The sequence below is a fragment of the Hippocampus zosterae genome, chromosome 11, assembly GCF_025434085.1.
Source record: "Hippocampus zosterae strain Florida chromosome 11, ASM2543408v3, whole genome shotgun sequence".
NCBI lineage: Eukaryota > Metazoa > Chordata > Actinopteri > Syngnathiformes > Syngnathidae > Hippocampus > Hippocampus zosterae.
Genome location: NC_067461.1, coordinates 18,869,466 through 18,884,555, shown reverse-complemented (window position 1 = coordinate 18,884,555; position 15,090 = coordinate 18,869,466). Strand labels below are relative to the sequence as shown.

Here is a 15,090-nt window from a genome sequence, read left to right as displayed (position 1 = left end):
TGCGAGTTTTAAGGTGTACCATTACGCATTCACTTTTGTACTTTCATACAAAATGTCAATGACCACTCGTTTGTTTGATAGCCCTTTTTTAAAAACTTGATTCTTAAGCATGCACAAATGAGTTTCTTAGTGTGTGCCCAGAAGAGGCCTATCAGAAGTCTTAATTTTCATTCATCCATTCATTTTCCGATCCATTTAACCGAATAAGAGTCGTGGGGGGTGCTGGAGCCTATCCCAGCTGTCGTCGGGTAGTAGGTGGGGGACACCCTGAACCGGTTGCCAGCCAGTTGCAGGGCACACAGAGACGAACAATCATCCGCGCTCACACTCACACCTAGAGACAATTTGGAGTGTTCAATCAGCCTGCCATGCAAGGTTTTGGAATGTGGGAGGAAACCGGATTACCCGGAGAAAACCCACGCGGAGAACATACAAACTCCACACAGGGAGGCCGGAGCTGGAATTGAACCTGGGACCTCTGCACTGTGAGGTCGACGCGCTAACCACTGGATCACCGGGCCACCCTTCTATTATTTCAATCTATTTATTAAAATAGATGAAAAGCATAAATATGTAAGCTGATCTGTTGTCAATGTTGAAAAACATGCAGAGCATCTCCTTTATGGTTGGGGAGGAGGGCCTTTATTTGATGGTTAGTCCTGGGGCCTATGAGTAATAGGTACAGGCTGCTCTGGCCCTTGGTATTAATCAGTCCCCAAAAAGTAGCTTTCACCTTCAAAATGGTTGGTGGGCCCCTAATTTAGAGTCTTCTGTTAACCTAGCATGCAAGTTTTTGCATAGTCGGAGTTAAAAAAAATTATAATAATAAAAAAGCTCTTCTCACCATACTATTCAGTAAAAAGAATTCTCTTATTGTGCAATAAAACTCCATGTTTCCAAATGACTGTAAATATACTGTTAAACGGTATATCAGATTTCCCAATAATTTTAATGAGTATCCCGTTTAGGGTTAATGCACAAAATTCTCAAGTCTTGTCAGGCAAGGAGGTGGGTATTTTATGACGCTTATATAAAAGAAAACAATTCCAGACTTGGTCATGAGATCATATAACCACACTGTGCACGAACTATTGGTTATGAGTTGAAAACATTGTAATTGTATTGATGTGAATGTGTAACTGCCCGTGAGTCATACTATTCTCATGAGAAGAAAGTTTGGAGTGGAATGTTGGGATTTACAAAGAGATATTCAGTCACGTAGCCAATGGCCCAATCTGGCCTACAACACAATTATTGTATCTCAATACTTACGGTATGACTTTGTTGGTTTCGTTTTCTTGTTCCAAACATGCAAATCTGAAGGAAACAATCAGTGACAAGTTGACCAATAATTGAAATTGTAATACACTTGGTGCCTTATGGTATATTTTAGTACATTTTAGGACTTGTATCCAAACCTTCCTTTAACATGCCACAAACCGCAGAGCATGTGTCCCAAATTTGATTAAACATCTGTCTGCCATTACCAATGAATTTGATTTCAGTGTAACAATATGACAGCTCCAAAGTCCCAACTGTAAAGGTATAATCATCATTATTATTGTTTTGTCATTCCCCTACCCTCCCTCCATTGGACTCTCAAGCCAAGAGAAACTTCGGTGTTGCAGCATTTATCAAGTAGCCAAAAGGAAATGATGAAATTCTGCTCGGCTAAACGCCAACAATTTAAGGATGTGTTTGTACATGTGTCTATTTGCTGCGTTGGTCTTGACATAAAAAGGTTCACAACAAAAATCGCATATATACAGCAGTTTTGATGATTAGAAGGGGTACTTTAACTTCCTTCCTGCTGGCCCAATGGCTGCTTCCCCCCGCCCAGACTCCCATTACATCAGTTTTCTGTTTATTTAGGCATGGCTATTTTTTACATTAATGTTACACATTTAATCATGGAACATTAATATCACATCAGTACGAGGACACCATGACACTGGACTTGACTCCTCTCTTTATTCATTCATTAAAATAGGTTGGTATGAGCAAATTCATTCTTGTGCACACAGACTCAAACCAAGTCTGTCTTTTTCTTCCAGGGGATTTAAAGGACTCCAGCATGTTACCTTTATGGTATCCCTGGTCAAATATCAAACATTTTATATACATAAGTTAGAGTTAATGAGTAGTATGCACGTATGTGCCCCTTCCAATGTTTCTATTCCAAATACAGCACAATTCTACACGTTTATTTTTTATTTTTTATTAATAGAGGAAAAATGTGTCCACACCTGGGGCCTTCCATAAAGCTATGATGCATGAGTATTGACAAGTAAGTTGGAAACTATATATTTTCAAAAATGATTGATATTCATAGTTTTATTTTGTTTACCCTGCACGTTTTGGTTGACCCTGCGTTGTTATCACAGCCGTTTTTCTTTTTTCAAGGGAGGACTGAAAATAGCAGCAGTAACAGAAAGCAGTATATAAAAATAAAAAGTCATGTTAGACAAACGGCAGAAATAATGATGTGGCTACCTTACTCCCTACAATTTTACAGTATGAACCTGAAATGTGACCACTCTTGACAAGTAATGACATGTCTAGTACCATGTCAGTCAAAGGATGTGGGATCTGGAGATAATTGGTGGAGGTTGTGGAAAACCTGGTCTGATAAGGACAAGCATCCATCCAATGTTGAAAGGAATGCATTTCATATCTTGAAACCCAGCGAAACAGGCTGAACTTCTAGTTGCATACGCTTTGCTTTTCCATGAACTCATGACGGGAAGTGCTCAGAGACACGACGAATACACGATATATACGAACCGAGTGAAAGCTACTGCGCTAACCGCTTACACTTAGTCAACTTGCTCTGTTCAACTTAAGTCCTTTAGGTTTCTGAAAAGCATTTTTAAAACGGGATTGTCACCAAAATCCACAAGATGTTGTGGAAACATACAAGACAAGACAAGACAAGTTACAAAAAGCAATCGGCGTTCAACCTCGTCAACATTCATCATATTGATCACATTCCTTGACAAAATGGCAGCTAATTTCAACTACACTTTATTTGGCAATCCAAACAGCGAACTCAATTTGAAAGCCTCATTTTCTGTACTAATGCTCGGAGAGAAGTCTAAGTTCAATCAAATGCAATATGAAGGACACCCTAATGTATCATTTTTTAACGCTCTGGGTGTCAGAGTGCAAGCGTTTGAAAAAGCATCAATTTTGTTTCTGATCAACAATGGCTGGGTGTATGTACTTTTCCCTTTATTTTGGCTTTTGACCGAAATCATTTGGGTTTATCATAAAAAAAAGATTAATACACCTGTGATTTTCTTTTCTTTTTCATACAAGTAATTTTGTCTCAGGGCATTGAATTTATCGCAACTGGACTAGTCTGTCTGTCTCACAAGACCCTTCGCTTCAAGCACATACATAGGACAGCTTTATCTTGAGTGTTGGAGTCCAAAGTAACGTATTTGCCCCATCCAAGGATACAAAGTTAATTTGTGATCGATTTCAATACTCTAAGAACAATGAGTATGAGACAAGAGATCAACATGTCAGATTTAATTTATATCTGAATCTGATGCGCAGCATTTTTGGTTTCAATCCACACAAACGTCCCCAAAAGATTTCATGTTCTGTTACAAAACGGTTATCTTCTAACTTGTGACTAACATTCTGATGGAAATACATCGAAATAAAAGACTGGAATATTTCATTGTCATCGTTTGATGTTAAATGTAAATGTTTTCAATCTCTAGCAAAAATAAAGGCATTAAGGCTTATTGGTCAATATTCTTGAATAGGAGTCCATATCCCGACAAAGGGAAGATGAACAGTCTCTGTTCTAAATGCTTCCAAATATTGGCCTGACATACAGATTGGAAAGAAATGAGTTTTAGGTCATTTTTGAATGTGGGAATTTCAATATACAGGTTTTCAAAAAGGCAAAAATAAAATGCATTCCCATTCTTCCAAGGTTGTTGATGTGTTTTAGTTTTAATCCTGTCCACCAGCCGCACCCTCAAACCTGGAATTGAGCCTCACAGTACCTGGTTATCAACCACATCCTCTTCAATCTGCCCGCTCGAGCAGATTGATGTCACAAATAATGGAGGGAATACTTCAGAGATTGTTTGATTTATGCATGTGCATGGCTCTCTGGAAGAGGAAAAGTGCGGGATGCTGATGGCAGGCCAGAATTCTTCCACTGAGTTGAAGCCAAACGTCATTCTTGGCTGTACTGACCTCAGCTCATCAGAGAGGCAGACAGAATGGAAGACAGAAGACTTTTCACATGTTAATAACAAATGTGTGTTTGTCTTGGAATCGCAGGGGCTTCCAAAGCTGCGCCTTTTCAGTTGAGCATCAATGGGATGTGCAAATATATTCGCATGCACAGCATCCCAAATGTTCGTCATTGTAGCTCACAAGCCACCATCTATTAAGAGCTGAGTATTAGCAGATTTGTTTCTTGAAATGACATAACATGCGATTTACATCTAAGCACAGACTCAGTCTGATTCATTCGTCGTTAGATGTCATTTATGATCTGTCATGCAAATGTAATTATATGGCATCACGTAAGTGAATCGTTGTGTTGTGTTCAAAAAGAGGTTTAAAAATATAGTACAACAGAAATAATCAATCATGTCCTGTATAGACATGAAAAATGGCACTGAATCTAAAATGTATGAAATAGATTATCTATAAATATGTATAAAGAGGCATGTCTGTTTGTACTTTCCTTCGTTTTTTGTTTTGATTTATTGCCAGTATATTGAATAATGGGTGTACACGTCACACTATTTTGAACATCTGTCAAGAGGATCAGTGTTTTTTGCTCTTATTTGGGTTGTGTAGAGATACAGATTTGTGGATATGTAGTCTATTTGCACGATATCTTGATTTTTAATCATTTATAGACAACAAGGTGTAAGACTCGATATGTTCTTCTCCTTCTTCCTACTCTTTCTGAGCATATAAGCTGTACTGAGCAAAGATATGTCTTGATATTTTTGATTTGATTAGTTTTTGTGTCTTTCATGGTGTGTTTATATGTTCAATAAATCAAATAAAATCAAGTAGAACATTTTGCTTTCTTTGCTTTCGTTTGTAGGTAATAAATAAATAATTAAATAAATACAACTTTTGTCCAATATCAGAACCCAAATGTACTACAATATATTGCTTATTCCAGTAACAGTGACATACTGTGTACGATTAATGAATTAGAACAGTGGTTCTTAACCTTCTTAGAGGTACCGAACCCAACCAGTTAATATGCACATTCACTGAACCCCACATTAGTGAAAAATAAACATTTATTTATTCAAGATATAAAAAAAAATATTTATTAAAAACTGAAAAAAGTAAATACAATTTCAAGAGATCGGTATACTTTTTTTTCTTCTAATTGTACGACATACTATCACGACAGTCACACATTGACGACTAAGCGAACTAAATTTCCCACAGTACTGATTGGACAAAGCAATGTCATGTGGGCGTGTCATAACTAATTGACATGTTGAGTCGCGTGTGTCCATGGCAGAGGCTCTGTGGAACCCGTGAGACCGATTCACTGAACCCCTGGGGTTCGATCGAACCCATGTTACGAACCACTGAACTAGAAATATTGGAACCCCCCCATGAACATTCATCATTTGGAACAATAAAGAACTTATTTTAGTAGTGTGCAATTGAATACAGGTTGAAAATGATTTGCAAATCATTGCATTTTAGTTTTGATTATGCTTTACACAACGTCCCAACTTCATTGGAACGGGAGTTTGTTTGAAGGTAGTCAATCTTGCATGGTCTTTGATTTTTACAAATTGATTGGAGGCTGAGGGGCACTTGCGTAATTTGAGGAAAAAGTTTGATGGTTCATATTTTACTGGGGACAATTTTCCCTCTTTTCCACATCCATGTGCATGTTGAGAAATATTTTTGTACAAGCCGTCCAACATGTGTGCGTATGTGTTTGATTATTTGTTGTGTGTTGTGTGGATCTGTTGGCATCTGGCCTATCAATCCCGTGTGGGCACATGAAGGGATGGTGTCTGGTGGGGGGCAGAGAGCTGCTGACATGGCTTCCCAGTTCAAAGAGATGATGCCGTAGATGGAGGCACACACGGAGAACAGACTGGCCTTTATGTTCACCCTGCTTGAGCCTGGGAAAACTGCAGTTTCACTGTCGTCGCCTGCGGTTACAGATGGGAAGGCAAGCACAGTTACAGGTGCTGCTCAGTCTGCGACATCCCAGAATTTGATCTGTCTGGAAATAAATAAATTCATATAAGTATTTCATGCATTTCAGTGAGGGTAACGCAATGATGAATGACACCTGGTCTCGTGTTGCATGGTGGAAATTCACCGCAACCGTTCTTATTCATGTTCGCTTTTTGAATTTAAATGTGAAGTTCAATGAATTGAAAGTGATAGAATTGCACTTTTACAGGTGAATACACTGTGCAAAGGTCATAGACCACGATTCAATTCACAGTATTAGCCAAGTGAAAATGAATTTATGGTGCAGACAACTGCCAGTGTCAAGTATTTATAGAGAAAATGCCACGATTGTGTTTATCTCTTCATTTAGTTGCGGTTTACAGACTACCTCACAAACCGGCCGCAGTACGTGACTGTACAGAGCTGTGAGTCGGACAGGCTTCTCTGCAGCACCGGAGCGCCGCAGGGGACTGTTCTGGCTCCATTCCTGTTCATCCTCTACACCTCGGACTTCAGACACACCACTCCAAACTGCCACCGTCAGAAGTTCTCCAATGACTCTGCGATTGTAGGCCTCATTACAGAGGGAGACGATCGGGAATACAAGGGACAGACGAAGGACTTTGTGGACTGGTGCCAGCAGAATCACCTCCAGATCAACCCTAGGAAAACTAAGGTGTTGGTTGTGGATTTCTGCAGGAAACAGTCCCCACCTGCACTGATGAACATCCAGGGTATGGACAAAGAGAGGGTGACCTCCTACAAGTACCTAGGTGTTCTTCTAAAGAATAAACTGGACTGGTCTACTAACACGGGCGCCCTGATTAGGAAAGGACAGAGATTCTTCCTACTCAGGAAACTGAGGTCTTTTGGCGTACAGGGGTCACTCCTTAAGACTTTCTATAACTCGGTGGTGGCTTCGGCCATCCATTATGGCATTGTCTGCTGGTCAGGCAGCATCTCGGCCTGAAACAGAAAGAGTCTGGAGCGACTGGTTCTGTCCTGGGCTGCTCCCTAGACACTCTGGTGAGTGGGCACAGTACTGTGTATTCACCTGTCAGGTGGGCAACAGGAGGATGCTAGCTAAGCTAAAAGCTATGATGGACAGTCACTCCCACCCCCTCCAGCCCGCCCTGACAGCACTCGGTAGCTCCTTCAGCCAGAGACTGTTACACGCGATGCAAGAAGGAGAGATCCCGCCGCTCATTCCTACCGACTGCTGTCAGGCTGCTGAATAAAAAATAAAATGATGTGAAAACCAATTGTAAAAAGCACAGCCACCTATCTATATCTATATTTATATTGCACTTAATTGAACGGTGTACAGAAAGGTTCAAAATCGCTAGAGCGACTCTGTATTCTTCTATTTACTGTTTAACTTTGTCAAAATGACATCAGTAGCTAAGGTTGAAAAAAGTCATTAAAACAACCAAGTTCAGTGTTGTTGTTCTGCCTTTGGTCACATCAGAGGCCCAGTTACCTGCTAACTATTACATAAGGTCTAACTCGAGATTCTCTACAATGTTGCTTTTGTTATTCATTACATCTAGGGCAGTGGTTCTTAACCTGGGTTCGATCGAACTTTGCACAAGTTTTGGCACAGGTAGTTTAATGTGATTTCAGCGCATTTGATCAGGGCACAGGCAGATTCTGAGCTCTGCGGACATGAACAGTGGTCATCATATTTCATTCGGAAAGATGACAACAGCAGGCATTAAACCCTTTGAACGATTGTGTCCACTTCAGTCAACTTTATATATCCAATTGGAGAGGTCTGCAATTCGTCATAAGTATACTTTACTTTAACCTGTCGCCGGACTGCAGCAAATTAGTTTCTACTTCCACCAAGTCAAGGACTATGCGTCAGCATTTAAAGGGAATGAGAGGAGCCGCGTTGATTGATGTTGAATCATGCCGGCTGTATTTTACGCCCGCAATGGAACAAACTGTCCTTTTCTTTAATGTGCTGGCTTGCACAAATCTGCAAAATGACCACCTCTGTCCAAATGTAGAACTTTTCTTATGCCAGACATGCGACAGTCATGAAAATAGAGCCTCGAATGTAATTCTAAGCAAAACAAGGAGCTTGTTAGCCTGTGATCCTTTATGTTAACCTGTCCTTTCTCTATTAACATCATAAAGGGGAGCTTTTCTGAAATGAAATGCATGCTGTGAAAAAAACGAACCGACGAAATTGCAACAGTTCCTCTTGGGCAACTAAAACTGTCCCTAATGCTGATGGAACTGTGCATGAATCATTTTCAGAAATGGTATATGGTGTGTAACATTGCTGAAAATGACTCACGTGTACTACACAGACTGCATGTAGTGGTATTTTACAATGTTGTTACAGAAACTTTATGAGACTTTATTTCAATCCAGGTGAGTTTGACCACTTATTCCAAAGAACTCCAGAGAATGTACTAAGATTTAATATCAACTGGCTGCATAAACCCTCCCACTGATGTTATTATTTTAATGAGTTCCAAATTACGAATATTGTAGTCTACTTAGACATGTGACTGACTGTAGACGCTATACTTAGGACGTTATCCTTGTGGCTCTCTCATCCGGCAGTTGATCAAAAGAAGACAGCAACCCTCCCCAAGTCCAACATAAAATACCCCTTCAAAGCTGTTTTTCCTCTCAATATTGAAAAACGAATATGTAATCATGACACCTTCCAGTAGGTTGATTATGATAACACTTGTAAGTGTAAATTGGCAAGGTGTCACTCAGCAAGTTCTTGCGGTTTTATTAATCGTGCTTTGCCTCTGTGGGCTAAGAATGTGACTCTTGAGCGCCGGGTTGGGGGAAGGCTTAATAAGCAAAGCATAGCAATCGGTATGTACGTGACTGGATAACTTAGACTGGTACAGTAATTTTCACCAGTGTCTGATGTGAGCAACTCAGCGGATGTCAGTTCAGCTTGTGGGTAGAAAGAAGGGGACAGGCTGACATCATTCGTTCCAGTGAAACGAGTTGTTATTGTTGCAAATCAAAATCTTTGTCGAGAAAAGCCGAAATTCTTGAGGTACAACAACCATTTCTGTGGAATTTCACAACACAGCAGCTCATCATTTCCTGCTGTCCCCGTACCAACCATTTAGGCAGATGACAGAACGGCAAAATAGCTTTTTCTCGACTGTCTCATGCCTTTTATGGAAATCTTAAATGTCATTTTAAAATTTCATCATCATCATCAGGTTGACGTTTTACAGTAGTGTTTAGCTGTTTCCACAATTCAACAAGACAAACTCAAGACTCAAGACTAAAAAATCCCAGTTGGACAATTATTTGAAGACTGAACTGCGAGCACTAAACATTGGGTAGTCTATGGCCATCTTCTGTGTGCCTACACTCAATGCCTTCGCTGGAGATTAGGTCTGGTATGAAAGGGATGTCACTTGCTGCATGCCCACTCTTCCCTCCCTCACATTCCATTGTCCCAAACATACACGATCACATCACAGCCTTATGTGACCCCTCGGCTCTACCCTGCTTCAACACAACCACTCATCCCTCTTTGGCAATGCTTCCCTCCTTCCCTCACCCTCCCTTACATTTGGACATCAGCGCAAGCAACCCCAACCCCTCTTTACCAGGCAGTCAGACCTGTTAAATCAACATACGGCCATGTCTATTGTGCAACAGCTTGATCTGGAGTGTGCGTGTTGGTTTGGCCCGGCTGGTAGGTCAGAACGAGGTTTGGACAGCATGAGATCCCCACTAATCCCACAAAAGCAGAGATAAGCAGAGTCCAGGACCTCCGGCACTTTGAGTAGACCCATCTCCACCTGCATTCACACACATACACCATATTGGGATGATTAGAGGAACCCAAATACATTTTTCAAAGTTAAACTGTTAGTTTAAAATAAACTAACCATCTATGTAACTTCAATGGTTTTGGTATAAAACTAACACACAAGGGTACATAAGAGAGAAAGGGTATGAGCGTAAGGTTTTTGAGAAGTGGTGGCAGAATTGACAAGAGGCCTGGAATCGCCATTTGCGAGCAGTCCAGTGGCCGTTTGGACCCAAAGTACAGTTGCCACTACATAGGTTTGCAACTGTCGAAGGCAGCTTGAACATTTATTCAATATCTAGTTTACTGGACTTGGACATCCTTTGTCTACATTGGTAAGACAATCCAGCACACTAATGAATGTCTCTGTCTTACCAGTAAAGTCTTATTCGCTCCACTCTTTTGAATTTTTTCAAAGTTCACCTCCTGGCGGGACGTCCGACAATCATATCCAGCCGGGAAATAGGTGCTATCAGCAGCCTTTCTGCCGACAGACCATCAAGTAGCTGTTTGTCTGTGATCGTTATTTATCAGAGGACTGCCCGGTGAACCATGGCCCGTACAAAAGTGGATCAGCTGGGCAGATTGAACCTTAAAACTGGTGCAATTACCACAATCAAACCTAATTTAGAGGCCAGAGCTGGAAGTAAATCAAACTGCGAGCTAAATGATGACATACATTAGCATCAATGGGCTAGCGTTACCTTTGTTGTCAGGCATGTTATGGCAGATATTGTTTGTTGAATAAACAATAAACATATTCATTACTTGTTATTACAAAATACATGGATGAAAAGTACATCAATGCTATATAAATGTTATGTTTTTCTTACAACGCTGAGATTTTGGAGGTACCGCGAGAGTAGGTTTTGGAGGGCGGAAAGTATAGAAGTATAGAAGGCTAAATCATCTGTGTGTGTGTGTGTGTGTGTGTGTGTGTGTATATACATATATATATAAACTAAGTGCAGAAAGCTTACAATAGCATAAGATAGTCCATCTAAAAAACTGGTGGTTGGCAGGCCAGGTTAGGGAACAAATAGCAGAAAAATAACAGATTTAATTGATCTTCCCCTTCCCAATATATCTTCTTACAGTGGTTGTTACCATGTTTTCATATGTCTTATGACGACTATGGTGTGATTGCTGAACCTGGAAATTAATGCGATTATTATATCCTCCCCAAGACAGCTACACTGCTGAGCATGACTGACTCAAATGAGGATTCATAAAAGATGTCAAAGTTCTCACGTTGCCCACAAACTTACTCTAAAGCTGGAAAAAGTAGGCGATTTTCATCACTCAAACTGGGCTTCCAACAAACTGTTGTCAACTCCATCTTCGGTGTCACAGCTTCTCTTTATATCCCACATATTTCTGTTTTGAAAAAAGTTCCTACTTCAGTCTCTCTGCCAGCATTCATAATTCCTGAAGCACTGTGAAATGTCTGTACATTCAACACAAGCTTTGATGAAGCTCTCTGTCTTCTTGACCTTCAACTTCTTAAAACTCCTTTGTGACTATTTCAGAGGAAAGACTTAAGCCATCGGGTGTGAGTGTAATGCACACCGCCCATGTGAATTGACTTTAAATGGGGGGAGAAAGTCAGAACATGGCAAAAGGTTTTGATTTATGGCGGTAGAACTACATTTGATATTCATTTCCGCAGCTGTGGCCAGCTAAAACAACAGCCTGTAAATAGACCCGTCCTGACAATGGTGCAGTGTAGCCTTCCAGTGTGTGTGTGCGTGTGTGTGTATGTGTGTGTGTGTATGTGTGTGTGTGAAGAGTGAGAGAAAGAGAGAGAGAGAGAGAGAGAGAGAGAGAGAGAGAGAGAGAGAGAGAGAGAGAGAGAAGGGAGAGAGAGACTCAGCCTGCGTGCGTCACTCCTATTTTAGGAATGTTTTGGGGCTCTTTCAGTCAAATTCAGCACAGATGTTTTTCATTCTCCAAACACATATAATAAGTAATTATTGAAAACACCTTTCACTTGCCCATGGTTGTGCGGCGCTCACATTTTGTGTAATCGAAGCTGCGGTTTCTCATACAGGCAGTGGATCCAAGACTTTATTGAAAGCTAGCTTAACTGCCCTGTAGTCAGAGTTTCCTGATACAAGATGAGAGAAAAGGGAGCTTAAAGAAATATTCCCGCCTTTGTGAAAAGATGCAGCAAGAGAGTGGAGGTCTGGAGTTGGAGAGATGAAGCGGGAAAAGATCAGCAGATTTCATAGCTGGCCAGGTGGCACGAGATGAAAAGATTGGTGGTTAGAGATATATTGTAGGAATGATGAGGTTGCTCATTCTTGGGCGAGTATGCATAACAATTCTAAGCTAAATAACTATGCTAGAAATATTCATGAGTTACTGTATTATATTTAAAAAAAAGAATAACCGTTGTCGTAGTATGCAGTAAGTGATTGTGTAGTAGCTGAATTGTCTGACTTCCATGCAGATAGCGGAGGTTCAGTTCCCCAGTCAGTGACAGGAATGTCAGCATGGATAGTTGTCTGTCTCTACAAGTGCCCTGTGATTGACTGGTAACTACTCAAGGGTGTATTTTGCCTTTCACCCAGTCAGCACCCCATGACACTGAGCAAGAGCGCGATACAAATTAGGGTTATTATAGTTTGGGATTTTTTATTTGTCATGAGTTTTTATTTTGTTTTTCTGTTCAGCTGTTTGACCTTCCTTCTTTTGGATGGATATTCAACAGTACAGTACGAAATTAAATTACAAAGAGGAAATGAAGGACATTTTAGTTATGATTATACTATAATAGTAATTTGTTTTTTTTTTTAACTTGGAAAAAAAATCAGCTTTGGTTTTTGTTATTTTGCTCTGTTTGCTCTTTTCTTTAACTATAATAACCTTTGGAACAGATTATTTTCAACAATACAGAAGAGTGTATTGAGATTTGGCAAAATAAACATTGGCCCAAAAGCAAGGGTTGACCATTGAGTTCGAGGATAAAGTCACCATTGGCCAATTTATACAGTCATTTATATGTCACTATTTTCTGTCATTGAAAGTAATTAGTTTCTGTATGTAGTTACGCATTACGCCATAGGTGTCAAACTCAGGTCATGGAGGGCTGCTGTCCTGCATGTTTTCCAAATGAACAGGTTCAATGTCAGGTTTGCGCAGAGCTTGCTGATGATCTGATCATCTGAATCAGGTGTGTTTCAACAGGGAGACTTGAAAAACATGCAGGGCAGCGGCCCTACAGGACCTGAGTTTGACACCTATGCATTACGCTATCTGCATATTAATCTACTGAGTGACTTCATGACCAACACACAGCTATAATGATTGACATTTCTTTGGTCAACAGCAAATAAAAAGCCAGCCAATAACAGTACTGTCAGTACGACAGTCAAGGTGACAGAACTGGACAGAAAGGTCATGGCAAAATGAAATAAAATAAAATAATTATGTTTTTGCATTATTATTCTGCTTATGTATTCCCCTATGATTTACATATCCAACAGTTCACTTTGGTGGTCGTCACTTGAATTCTGTGTTGTGCTACAGCACAACATGAGGATTGTTTTGTTGTTTCAAAGCTATAAATCGGAAAGACCAATCCTACGAGTCAAAAGTCTTCAAAGGAAATTTATGACTTCGAAATGATGTGTGATTTGTGATGTGGCAATAAGAAGTTTAAAATGGAGATAGGCTGCAATGCAAGTGATGGGGGTGTGGGGGGAAGACATGAAAGTCTCCTTCCACATTTCGACACACCAATTGCCTCAGAGGGACAGCTTTCAAAAGTGCATTGAAATGAATCATCTTGTTGCCTAAATAAAACATGTGAATCATCAAATGCTCGCTTGCTCATTATTAGTTATTGCTGTGTTCATGGTACAATACCGAGCACATAGAACAGATTAGTCCATGCGTGAAATCAGTGGGATTAATTCTTCTTGTCTCTCTTTGCACTGTACTTTTGGTTTTCCCCAGTACAACTCTTTTTACAAGTCACCGCGGAGCTATGTTTGCCCAAGCTTACATTTCTACAAATTGCTGTTCTGTGGGGGTGTCTGGGTTCCTGTTCTCGATGTGGGTGTTTGTGTGCTGTGGGTGCTTGTCGGTCTTTTTTTATTTTTTTTTTCAAGATGGGAGTGAGGAGGAAAGAAAGAATGAGATGGGATGGGGGGATGACAAGCTGGATCTGATTATGGCTTGGAATGACTGGGAGGCTTTGCGGTGTGGTGCTTTCTCAATAGCACATTCCTGTGAGCAAGCTGGGACATGATCCAAAGCTCCAGACTAACCCCTGCCAGAGGGATTGAGGAAAACGAAACGGTCAGAACTTACATTTCATAGGGCCTAGTTAGATGGAACCATGGGAGTATGAATAATGATTAATGAGTGTGCACTCATGCTTCCAGGAGATATTTTATGTTTGGAACGGGGGTTTCGTGTGGATTGTAGATGGATGTAAAGTTGACATGGCCAATGAAATTGTCAACAGCGAGTCGAGCAACATCTGTAAAGGGAAGCCAAATTAACAAATGCTTGCATATGCCAAAGTTGTGTTTTTTTGTATGTGTGTGTGTTTGCCTGTGGGAAATGTCTGATCAAGTAAGCACTTCAACTGTAGTTTGTGTGACCACTCAGTCCTGGAATGAAAAAGACTCAGCAGCTCGGAAATAAATGCGTGTTGATGTTGATGTTTTATGTAAGTATGTATTTATTTATTACTTGCATCTTAGCCACTTTTTGAACCTATCCCTTTCTGCTTTATCGACAAAAATCAACCTTAACCTGTCAAACAGTCCTGCCACCCAGTGGATTCTGGAATTTTGTGAACCCATTTTACTCATTCATTCATTCATTCATTCATCTTCCGAACCGCTTGATCCTCACTAGGGTCGCGGGGGGTGCTGGAGCCTATCCCAGCTGTCTCCGGGCAGTAGGCACCTAGGGACAATTTCAAGTGTTCAGTCAGCCTGCCATGCATGTTTTTGGGAATGTGGGAGGAAACGGGAGTACCCGGAGAAAACCCACGCAGGCCTGGGGAGAACATGCAAACTCCACACAGGGAGGCCGCAGCCGGGATCAAACGCACTTATGCA

The 15,090-nt window shown here is 40.6% G+C and overlaps 1 long non-coding RNA gene across 1 annotated transcript; it reads left to right on the top strand.

Moving 5' to 3' along the window:
* Positions 1 to 13,978: 13,978 nt before the first annotated feature.
* On the top strand, positions 13,979 to 14,759 carry LOC127610765 (uncharacterized). The gene is made up of 2 exons (XR_007965035.1): positions 13,979 to 14,317; positions 14,404 to 14,759. It is a non-coding gene; the product is annotated as an uncharacterized LOC127610765 (long non-coding RNA).
* The last annotated feature ends 331 nt before the right edge of the window (positions 14,760 to 15,090 follow it).